Raw genomic sequence first — 12,637 nt, 5'->3', positions numbered from 1 at the left:
TAAAAATCTTTGCACTCCTGGCATTTACATCCTAGAAGGAGAGAAAGAAGAAAAATGTAAATGAGATAAATAGATAAGATTAACAGTAGATTAGAAGAAAGATAAAGTAGGGAGGGAGAATAGGTCATGTTGGAGGAGGGTGGTAATTTTAGATATTGGGGTCAAGGAAGGTCACTCTGAAAAGATGCTCTTGAGTGAGGGCATGAAAGAAGTGAGGGAGGGGCCTTGCAGATAACTGGGGGTTGAGCAGTCCAGGTGGAGGCAACTGGTCCATGGTAGGAACTATGGGCAGAGCTCCCACTGGCTGGGCAGAGTGAAAACAGGAGGTAAGGAGGGAGCATGGAGGGCCCGTAGGTCAACAAAAAGACTTTGACTTTTACTCTCTGTGACTCAGGAAGTCATTAGAAGATTTCTAATAGCCAAGTGTCTTGATCTCACTTATGTTTTAAAAAGATCACTCTGGCCTCTCTATTGAGAACAGATTAGAGGTAGACAAGGGCTAAAGGGGTAAGACTGGTTATGAGGCTATTTCACCAACTTTCATAGAGATGATGGTAGATGAGATTCATGAGAGTTATCAATCAGGTCTCCAGTACAAACCTGTTGGCACACTTAAATTTTGATAATTCAAAGAGAATTTTGTTTTTTGTTTTTTTAATTTTACAAAGGGGTTAATTACAAAGTGTGAGTGGCAAAAAGGGATTGTGTGACCCATGATGAGCAATTCTCACTTCACCCGGGCCAAAAAGAACAAGAGAAGAGTTCCAGAACCTGACAAAAGGGGAAAGTTGTGTGGAGAAGGTCCTCCTGAGAGGGGCAGGGACACAGCCATCCCAAATGATCTCACAGTATGAGCCAGAGCAATAGACACCATGACCTCATTCTCCTACATCCATCCAATCTCCTGCCAAAGGCTCTTCATTGGCTAAACTCTATCAGGGGCAAGGGAACCACTGATGTCCTTACAAGGTCAGACTTCTAGGGAAGAAAGCAGATTGGAACATAATGAAAAGTAGATCTGGGGAGACAAATAGGAGTTATCCACCATAATCTACTCCTCTTGCCCTCAGTTTTTTCTCTTTTCTTTATTCTTGTTAAAGAGTTTGTCTTCAATCTAGGGATAGCATGAAATCCCATCAGATACAATAATACTGTGGATGTTATCTGCAGTAAACCTCTTAACTATCTTCTATCATGATAAGCACAATTTGTGTAATTAATATAAAGTGGTAGAAAAATAGAAGAAAGAAAAAAATAAGTAACTTAGAGATACTAAATCTTTGCTTCCGTATTTGGTCATGAGTCAAAATTTGTAATCATGACTACCTTCTACAAATCATTGCATATTTTTCTTTCCCTTGGCCAGCACCATACATTCAGGGTTTTTACCTGGAGGGATGACACAAAACTTCATTCCTACAAGGTATGAGCCCTTGATGGTCTTGTCTTTTGGGGGTTGCCACAATTTCCTCTAGTCAAGGACTTTGGGCCAAAGAAGTACTCATAGGTACCCCACCAAGTGCACGAGTTCCTACAATAATCCTCTTGTTCCCATTATGTAGCAGTGACTCATTTTCCTCTAGTGATCAGAATCAATCCTGATCGATCACATTGGCTAGGACAAGGACTCTGTACTTCTCTGATTGTTGGCTCAGTGATATAAGGAACAAAAATGACCAGGATGAAATTTTGGTTTGTACATCATTGAATCCATGATCTTATTTCCTGGTGGATGCATTCCCCTCTTGGAAACCAGGGCTTCAACACACAGTGAAGCCTAAGTTGTGAATATAAGAGGAAAACATTTTGTCAAGTGGTTTATTGGTATTATAGTGAGAGGGGTCATTCCACCATGTGTGTACAGTTAGGATAAGTTACAAAGAGGGAAGGACACGTATTGGCCATATATTGAAGGCATACACTCCATCTATAATACAGCACCCAATATACCAGGATAATACCTTACATGTGCACTGCATCCCTTGCCAAGTGAAATAAGCATGATGCCATCATGTGTACTGGACCTCTCTTGCCCCATTTCCTCCTTTGGTGTATGTGCAACCCAACGACAGAGTCTCACTTTGAAGGTCTGTTTCTTGAGTTTCTTTTGGCAGCAATTACTGTCCATCAGGTTCTCAATCAGGAAAAAAGTGCCATATTCAAATTGGGATAGTTTAAGGAAGGCTGATTTACAAGGTGACTGTTTACAAAGGTGTAGGTGGAATATATGGAAACTACAAGGGATAGTGTGATGACTTACTGTTACCACCAGAGGATTTGTTACCACTCCTAGGCCAGAAGAAACTAAACCCAGAAGGAGAAAGTTGCATGAAGGAGGCTGCCTTGAGAAGAATAGGAAGCTTCAATAGAGATACACCAGCTTTGGAGGGGATTGCATGGTGGAAGCCAGGAACATCAGCCCCTGAACTCCATCCTTCTCCAATCTCTCAAGCCCTTGTCAATGGTACCCTGGTGTTGAACTTACCTGGCAGATAGAAGGTAAGAGGGATGACGTAGAGAGTTGGGTGAAGGGTGGAGGGGGCAAGTGGGAGATATCTCGATGTGTGGCAGTGATGGAAGTGATGAGGAGTGTTTGGATGCTCTTAATTTGAAGGTAGAGCAGATAGAATTTGCTGACAGATTAAACACGGGGTAAGAGAGAAACAGAAATCATCCTTGATTTCAGTTTAAAAAATAATCTGAATAACTAGAAAGGTGAACTTGACATTTGCTGAGGTGGAGGAGAATGTGAAAGGGGAACGTTTAGGTGGGGTAAAATATAGATGCTTAATTTGGGGATATATTCAATTCTGACGCCTATTAGACATCCAGTAAAGAAGTTTAGTAGGACATTCGATGTATGAACTTTGAGTTCTGGGGAGAGATTCAGGCTTGGAAATATTTAAATCCTCATAGTTGTGTTTATATCTCCAGCCACATTCAGTTGTGTAGGTACAGACATGGGAGTGGAGCAATAGTTGGATTTAACAAACACTGAAGGTCAGCCAGCAAGTTCGAAGAAGTCTAAAGATCAGATGTCATCTTATAGTTAAACTTGAGTGACAACAAGCAAACACTCTTTGTTTCTAGTACTGTTACCAAAGGTAATTATTAAACTATAAGCTTCACTATGGAAAGTAGTCATTTATTTCAAGTTTAACTTGAATCAGGCATTTCAAGCCGTATAATTAAATTCAATTAAAATTTTCATATGCTATCACCATTAAGAATCAGAACACCAAATTGAGGCACATTTTATCATGTAATGATATAAAAGGAAAATTTGTTGATTTTCTTAAATGTTACTTTGATTCTGCATTAGCTGTATGATAATCTTTAGTTGTCTTTTCCCACCAAATTAGGGAAATTGTATGCTTAAGTGAAGTCAGACGGTTCTATTCATTCTGGCTTTAGAACATTAGGTTTGCATGTAAGTTTCTATTTTTTAAAATGAGTGGTCCATTTTACATTATACAGTGGAATGAATGAATGGAGGTCTGCCCTGGTGTAGTTTTAGGAGTACCCAATTCTTCCCTTAATGTAAAATCCCTTCCTTAGATATAATACAGGTGCCTAAATTTCCTGCCATTATTCTGCACTTAGAATTGAGGCACAACCTCCTGGAGGATATTTAAGATGTCATCTGTTATTCACAAAGGATAATGCAAAACCCACTTGTCTCAGTCATCATTCTGCCTTGGTTTATTTTATCATATTAACACAAAAGAAAGTAGAGCCTGGAGTCTAGGGAACACATATCAGGTGGGCTTTGATCAAAGGTAGAATATTGATAATGAGCTTGTGTCTGCAGGAGGCCCTGTGTTGCTCGATTTCCCATCGACCTGAGGGCATGGTTACCTGAGTTGTGTCTCTCAGACAAGGAGAAGGGCAAACCCAAAGGTTGCTTGAGGATAAATGGAAGATTGACTCCAAATAGGCTCTGGGCTCTAGCATCTGATCTAAAATTGTTAGTTTCTAATGTTAAGTTTATCTTCCCTCTCCAAATAGATAATAATATAAGATGACATTTATTTTCTGCTTACTGTGCTTTGGGAAGTAAATAAAAAGCATGTCAAGTTGGTGTACATGTATTGATTCCTTTAAGCCTAACTATTGAGATTATTGTTTTGCAGATGAGGAAACAAGCTTAGAAGGTTTAAATAACTTATCTGGAGCCATAAAATTAGTGGAAGATCTAGACAAGATTTTGGGAAAGAGCTACCTGACTCTTAAAACATTCACAAGAGCAGGCATCCTCCATCTGTTAAAGTGCCTGGTGCACAGTTCACTGCTCATAAATGTTTATTCGATTCAGTGAAGGGGACTTTCCTCCACTAGTCTGTGACTTGTCCCACAAACCCAAAGTAAAGTGGAACATTAGGAGGCTTTGCACAGATAATGAACACTGCATTCATTAAGACCAAATTAAAAACCAACAATGTTTCCCTTCAGTTAGTCTGATAGTTGAGGCCAAAATGCTTTCTGACACAAAATAGCACATGCCTTCACATCCTTTACAATACATATTTTTTTTTAAGTTGTGTGATTCCTAATGAACCTGTAGGTATATTTTTGTTGTTGAGATCATTCGAGAAGTGTTGCCTGATCTTCTGATGCTGTAAGGCATTCATGTGAACGCCAGGGCCACCCTAAGCTATATGAGCAATCTGGCTACATTTCTGATAACTCTGTTTTCCACTGTCACTAATTCCAATTTACTTGCCAACAACTTCAGACATCAGCTGAACGCCTGCTGGAGGGACAAAGAAGCTTCGGGGGTGGAGATGTAGTTTCAAGGATATTTAATGAGATTCATTTTTGTAATTGGGAAAGAAGCAGCCATTGCTCTGGGGGCATGCCTGGGCTGCAGAAGAACGACTCAGTACATTTTGTAAATGGCTCTCCTTTCTATAGCTATTCAATTCAAAGATGTCTGGGTAAAATCTATGGAAGGAAATTCAGGCAGGAAAGAGGGTGGAGATGGAAAAAGAAAAGTTCATACTTAAGTCACAGTCTATGCATAGGAAGGAATTTGAATATTAATGCACAGCCTTGAGAATTAAATTCCCTGTCCAGCAACCTTAAGAGCTGGCAGCTGGCTGGAGGCTGATAAGGAATGCTGGGTGGGGGGTAGGTCCTGGGAGGAACCAGTTCCCAGGGCAGGCTCTCATCCCTGGCTGGCATTCGAAAGAATTACAAAGCATGATTCAGAATCTAATTTTGTCAGCTGGTGATTGGCTCCCACAAGGGTCTGGCCTCACAATGCGTTCTATTAAGTAATGGGAATTGGGCTCGGCCCTTTTTCTCTGCCTCACGCCTCCCACCCCATTTTTCTTCCCAGTGCCTCCCATGTCCCCATCATAAACTTAGGTATACTTGCTTCCATATGCATTCCAAAAGGCATTTTAGAATGCCTTCACAATGCACAGATGTTAAACACATAGAAGGATGCCAACACCACATTGATTTTTTAAATTTAATTTAAATTTTTAGGACTCTTGGGCTAAATTGGAAATAACAGCATGACCCTGTCAGGATGGGCAAAACCCAGATGGGAAAAGGGAGAGTTTAAATTAACTCCCCTCTGTATCTTAACCCTAATTTGGTGGCTTTATGCAAGAGAGGCTTTTATCACAGATCAGGAGTAAACCTCCACGCAGAAATACCAAATAAACACACTGTGTGAGAAATCATTTGGTTTATGTTAACGTCACAGAAAGGGAAATGGATAGAAATTGACTCTGGAACTCTCTTTTTTTTGCAGCCACATGCCAGATACCTGTCAAAACATCTGTTTATCCTTTACAATATGATTTGTATCATCAGTGATGAAACTCATCTTAAAGGGAGTAATTTGCACATCTACAAAAATGTGGCATTATGTGTTCAGAGGACATGCAATATGGGTTTTATTATTCTCTTACGTAACCTAACAGGAGGTAGTTTCTCAAAGAGTTATATAACAAGGCCATTTTTCCCCTCCATTTTAAGGTTTGAGAGCTTTGTTATTCTCCCTGGTTTCCAGAACATACAAAAATATAATTAATGAGTGAGAGTGATGTGTTCATTGGACAGCAAATGTTAAGCTCAATAAACATTTCTAAGAATTTTTTTTCTTAAAATTAAATCACTCGATCCATCCTTTCTCATTGAAACAACTTCCATGAAAGAAAATTTGAAGACTTCCTCATAAAGATTTGAACAATCTCAGATCTATGCTGTCCTTTCTTATCTTCAAGTTATGCCTGTTTCAGATAGAAAAAGCCAGCCTTTTGTTAAAGAAAAGATCCCACATAGGATTCTAGAAGACCTGGACTCTATTTTTGTTTTGGTGTCAACCAGCCATAGTGATTTGACTAAGTCACTTTCTGGGTCAATTTTCCCATTTACAAGAATGAGGGAACTGACTAATTCAGAAGGCAAACACTCTTGGCGGGCAGGCAGCTTCCAGATGTGTTTTCCTATGGCAAGCAAAGTTTTTAAAATCTGTATTTGAATTCCTTTGGATAGACATGCATTACCACAGCTCACTATAGTCCTCACCATTCCTTATTAACCTGTTTGTATGTATATGCATACCCGTGTATCAGTTAGCTTTGCCATGTAACAAAACCCCTCAAATGTAATGGTTTAAAAGCAAAACTGTTTCCTTCACTCACTATTCTAGGGTCAGTAATTTAAAATGTGGGCTTATTTGGGCAGTTCTGATGGTTTTGCCTGGGCTCACTAACTCATAGGTGGTCAACTGCCATTTAGCAAGGTGGCTCTGTTTCTGGGGCAGTACAGTATTTCTGAGACAACTCATCATCCATCTGGCTGGGTTGAACTTTTCCCCATGGCAACCTCTGGTTTCAAGGCCACAAAAATGGAAGTTTCAAGGTTGATTGTGCCCTAAACTTGGAACTCTTACAATATCACGCCCTGTTGTAGTCTGTTATCTAAAGCAAGTAACAGATCAACTCAGATCCAAAGAGTGGGGAAAATAGGTTCCATGTCCAAAGGAATGGGCTGCAAAGTATTTTGGCCATTTTTGCCCTTGAGGACAACCTTCCTACAAGCATTTCATCTTGCAAACTGGGGGCTGCGTGGCCCTGAATTCATTCCCAGACTAAAAACAAAGCAAATAAACAACCAAAACAACAAAATGGACACCTCTATATCAGGAGCATACTCACAGTGCTCAGGAAGATGTTCAAATAAAAGTCATTGTAGAGCAGAATTGGAAAGTGTGTCACCCATTGAACCACAAGTCCCCCGATGGTTGGGGATTTTTGCCCTCGGTGACCAGACGCTTGTGCCACAAACTGCTGGCAGCTTCTGAACTTGGGTTACACCCCCATTCGTAATCCAGAGCCGCAGTACAATGGTGGTCAGCTTCAGCGGTGGGAAATCTGACTGAGACAAGGAAAGCCTCCAACTGTGTCCCTGGATGTCCCTGCAGACAAAACACAATCTGAATCACTTTGGAGGTTTGGAACTCAGTTTCCAGACACCCAGCTTTGATTCTTTCCCAGAATACTCTTGGTTGGAAGTGACGATTTGGGGGAAATTTCCTTCATAGTGGGAAACTGACTAACCATCTTTCATGCATAGTGTGGGATGAAGGAAAGATAGTCCAGTTCTGAAATACAAATCCAATAAAACACAGACCCAACATGCCCCAGGCTCAACTGTAACCTCTAAGTATGTAGATTATAAAGTTATAAAGATAGAGTGACCGTGCAATATATATTTATGGACTAAGTTCAGAATATTATCCTGGATGCTGTAATGAGTGGAAATACTTATAAGAAAAGGTCCCTTCTCTCAAAGGGACAGAAGTCAGTCTGTGATAGAAGCCATTTGAACTAAGAGTTCTTATGAAAGAACTTCTCTTGACATGACTCAGGAAACTTACAAGAAGCTTTCTCCTGTCCCAAGTATTTTAACCAAATCTAATAGAGAAACTGCTTATTCTCTTTCCTTTCTCTCAGGCTTCCTCTAGCTCAGCTGTTCCTGGTCTCACCTCTTTCTCAGCATCTCCTCCAGGCTTTCACAGGAAACACATCCTTGGCTTCCCCTTTCTCTACTTTTATCCATCTTTCAAGCTTGGTTTCTTTTCTATCTCTCCCATAAAATTTCCTCTGAATAATTCCTAGTTATATTTCCATGCATTTAGGTTGTTTTTTCACCTATGTTATCAAGCCCCTATGATCAGAGGCTATACTATAAGCTGATTTGCCTACCCATAGGAACTTTCTCAATACTTTGCATATTGTAGAAATTTAGTAAATGTCTGTCCCTGTTTCAAGTTTTTGTTCTGAGTAAGCAGGAATATTTGCCACTTGTCAATGTCTGCCTTCACATTGCTTGTTTGGATACTGTCTGAAGCCCAGATGTCCTGCATGGAATTAATTAGTCCTTCCATCAGCCTATGTAGTTCACTCTCTGTTTTCTGTTCCAGTTACTGATACTATCATTCAGTCAACTGTCCAAACCAAAAATCTCCCATATTTGATCCCATGTTCTCTTTACCTCTCACATTTAGTTGGTTGTTAAGTTTAATGGATTCCTCCAGGGCCACCCTGCTTGTCTGTCAATGTATGCCTTTCCTTCCATTGCCACTGCCAATGTGCTGGTTCCAGTCCTTGTGCTCCCAGCCCCTACCGCACCAGCTTCCTGACTGATACCTCCTGGTTCTCATGCTCCAGCTCCTCCTTTAGAGGGTCACTGGAGTTAACCTTGGCAAGTGCCATTTCCTTTTTCAAAACACCACTACCCTATGATCCAGCAATCCCACTCCTGGGCATATATCTAGAGGGAACCTTAATTCAAAAAGATACATGTATCCCAGTGTTCATAGCAGCACTATTTACAATAGCCAAGATATGGAAATAACCTAAATGTTCATCAACAGATGACTGGATAAAGAAGCTGTGGTATATTTATACAATGGAATACTACTCAGCCATAAAAAAGAATAAAATAATGCCGTTTGCAGCAATGTGGATGGCCCTGGAGATTGTCATTCTAAGTGAAGTAAGCCAGAAAGAGAAAGAAAAATACCATATGGATATTAGGTATATGTGTAATGTAAAAAAGAAAAAGACAAATGAACTTATTTACAAAATAGAAATAGACTCACAGACATAGAAAACAAATTTATGGTTACCAGGGGGGAAGAGGATAGGAAGGGGTAAACTAGGAGTTTGAGATTTGCAAATACTAACTAACATATATATATATAATAGATAAATAACAAATTCATACTGTATAGCACAGGGAATTATATTCAATGTCTTATAGTAATCTATGGTAAAAAAATATGAAAATGAATATATGCATGTTCATGTATGACTGAAGCATTATGGTGTACACCAGAAATTGATACAACATTGTAAACTGATTATATTTCAATTAAAAGTATATATATACAAAAACAGAAGAGACTCAGGTATGTAGAAAAGTTACAAAAATAGTAAAGTTCCTGTATACCTCCATCCAAAAAAAAAAAAAAAAGTAGAATAAAGAATAAGCATCAATGTGCAGCATTTAAATCCTCTCCCATTGGTTACCCTCCTAACTCTTCTGCCCTACCTTCGCCATCCCATCCACACACAGAGTTGGCCCATTTTCCTTCCTCTCCTCATGTTTCTCCTCCAATCTGAAATGCCTCCCTCTCTTCTCTACTGACCTAAACTCTGTCTGTAACTCCCCAGCAAGTAGGAAATATTATAACCTATTAGACAGTTTGATGATTGTTAAAGGCTGAATTCAAACACTTATTTCCTCTGTGATGTTTCTCTTGATTTTGCCAGTTAATATCCGTGGGTCTTTCCTCTACACTCTATACTTATGAATAAGTCTCCATACAAAACCTTGTTAATTTATATTATAATTATCTCTTTACATATCCTTCTCTTCATGCTTGATTGTGAGGTCTTTGAGAAGAGAGACTGTGACAAGCTCATCTGCATATTCTCCCAGCATCTTGTCCATGCATAGTACATAGTAATGGCTCCTTAATTGTTTGATGGACATATGAAAGAATGGTTTCTCTCATCTTATTGTGCTGAGGAATTGTTTATACTGAATGCTTCATGGTGTCCCATCTGTTTCCTTCAGCTGGCAATAGAGAGCATGTGCTTCTTTTCAATGCATAATTTAATTTTGTAATTTATAGTTTTATCAGGGCAATATATGTACACAGATAAAAACAGGTTTTAAACAGTTAAGGAAAAAAAATATCAGCTCCCCATTTCTTAGTCATTTTGCCATTTTCAACTCTTTGGACTGTTTCTTCTGTTTTTCAGGTATCTATTCCTAAATAATATGCATACACTGAAATGTGTTAGTTTACTGATTGTGGACATTATCTATTGATTTGCAATTATACCCAACAGATTAATAGTTAGCACTGTCCAGTAGAGAAGACCATAATCTGAGGCCAAGCAACAGAGTTTTGTCTACAGCAGAACAAATTGATTCTCAAAGGGATCGAGCCTGTGGCTTGCTCTGTGTTAGCCCCTGACTATATCACTCAACAAACTGACTTCTTAGCTTAACTAATGTGACCACTGGCTTCAATCCTGGGACTGTCTCTAGAGTCCACTGTAATCCTGGCTTCACCAGGCTTTCAGTTGATGCCTGTGTTTAAACATTGGTTTAAGATTAATTTCTTGTATTTGTGTTTATTAAATGTAATCATCTTGCATTAAAATCTTGGCAAACACTATATATAATCATCATCCATGTACCTCCCTGCATTCACTCAGATGACTTTTGGAAAACGCCAGTGTCATTTCCCGTTTGGAAATACATGGAAATACAAATGATGCAGAAATAACAACTGTAAAGTAGAGTTCTTCCTTTGAAACTTCTCAAAAAAAATCTTAGCAATATCGATATTAAACAAAATTAAACATAATTTCCAGAACAATTTGGTACATTTCCAGGAGAAGACTTGTGAAGGTTAGTTTGTGTTTTATCTTTCGTCATCTGGATACAACTTCATGCCGCAAGGGGAAATGCTGTCAGACAAAAGCTGTGTTTGTCCTAGACATGTTCATTTAGTCAGAAGAGGTCAATCAAAGGGTATGATATGTCCAAAAGGTTTTCTCCTTATGTGTGGGCCAAGAATGTACAGCAAAGATAGAGATAAGGTAAAAAAAGCAAAAGCAGGTGTGGTCTAATCCTAGATGGTCTGTGCTTAGGATGAATGAAATGGATTTTAATTGTTAAAATACAGAGCCAGGTGATGCCTCTTATCACTGTGTAGGTCAGAATATTAACAGTGGTGTTGTCATTAGCAACACCATTATTGTGTCTGAGCTATGTGTGTGCAGGCCTCTTACTGACTCAGAGTGATATCATCAGGGTAGGCCAGGGGGGTACTGGCAAAGACAAAGGCTGAAACCAGTAGAGGAAGGGCCAAAGAAAGTTGGCTTTGGGTCAACAGCAATGTCTACAGGATCTAAACTGGGGGAAGCCCAGAATGTCTCCATGGCCAAAGCCCAGCAAATAGAATTTTTATGAAAGTAAAATCTTTATTATATTAATGGGATGTTATGCACATTTTAAATGGAGAAAAACAAATTCAATGAAATAAAATAGTACCCCATCACCCAACATATTTTTAGAAGTCAGCCTTTGGGTGAAGTGATTTCTGGGTTTCTTCACTAGGTATGGTTGTGGACTCTGCATATATTTGTCTATTACTTTCTTTGTGGGCTTCTGAATGGAACAGGGGCAGACATTACTCACAACGAGGACAGAGACTGTCTGTCTTCTATAACAAAGCTTTATTTTAAATATCTACATTGCCCCAAGTGGTGGTGTTTTTATTGGTTTGTGTGTGTGTAACAATATAATAAAAAATCTTAGGATGTTTATCAGTAGACTGTATGGACTCACAGATCTAGAGAGCGATTCAGATTCCTTAATGCTTCAAGGTGTTTTACAAAAGGACGGGTTGTAAACAGTAAACTCACTTTCTGATGTCTAAAATTGCCATGGAAAGTTTATACCTTTCAGAATTGGAGCATTTAAACAACTTCAAACCATTGTTTTTCATTAAAAAAATCACATTTGACTGAAAAAAAAACTACTTTCATTACGTGTATATGCAAGTTAATTACACACAGAAAAGAGCTCATGACTAGCTATTTTATCATTCTTTTATTTTTATTTGTTTTTCTTTGTATAATACATATTTATATAAGATGGCAATCCTGCATTTAGTCAGAACAAAATAATTCAGTTAAGTTTGAATATTACTTCTCATGTGCTTAAATGGAAGAGAATGAACGTACTCTACTGCAAAATAAGAGACAATGCATCTTTCTTGCACCTGGAGTCTGATATGAATCAAAGAAAAAAATGTTAATTTGACTTATATATAGGAATTTCTTCTTTATTAAATGACTTATATCTTTTCAGCCCTATCACCATATCAAGTATTCTAGTTAATTTTTCCCTAATTTTTTATCTAAAGGAAGTTTTTAAAATTTACTCTGATGCCCAGCATGATGTAACACTGAGTGCTGAGTTATAAATCAAGATACCAGCACTGAGGCTGTAACTTGGCCAAGGATTTGCTCTGTGGTTTTAGGTCTAATCAGCTGATCTCTTTAGGCATACCTACACCTGGAGGAATCTA

Source organism: Camelus ferus, chromosome 19 (genome assembly GCF_009834535.1).
Source record: "Camelus ferus isolate YT-003-E chromosome 19, BCGSAC_Cfer_1.0, whole genome shotgun sequence".
Classification (NCBI taxonomy): Eukaryota; Metazoa; Chordata; class Mammalia; order Artiodactyla; family Camelidae; genus Camelus; species Camelus ferus.
Note: the sequence above shows the minus strand (reverse complement) of the source record.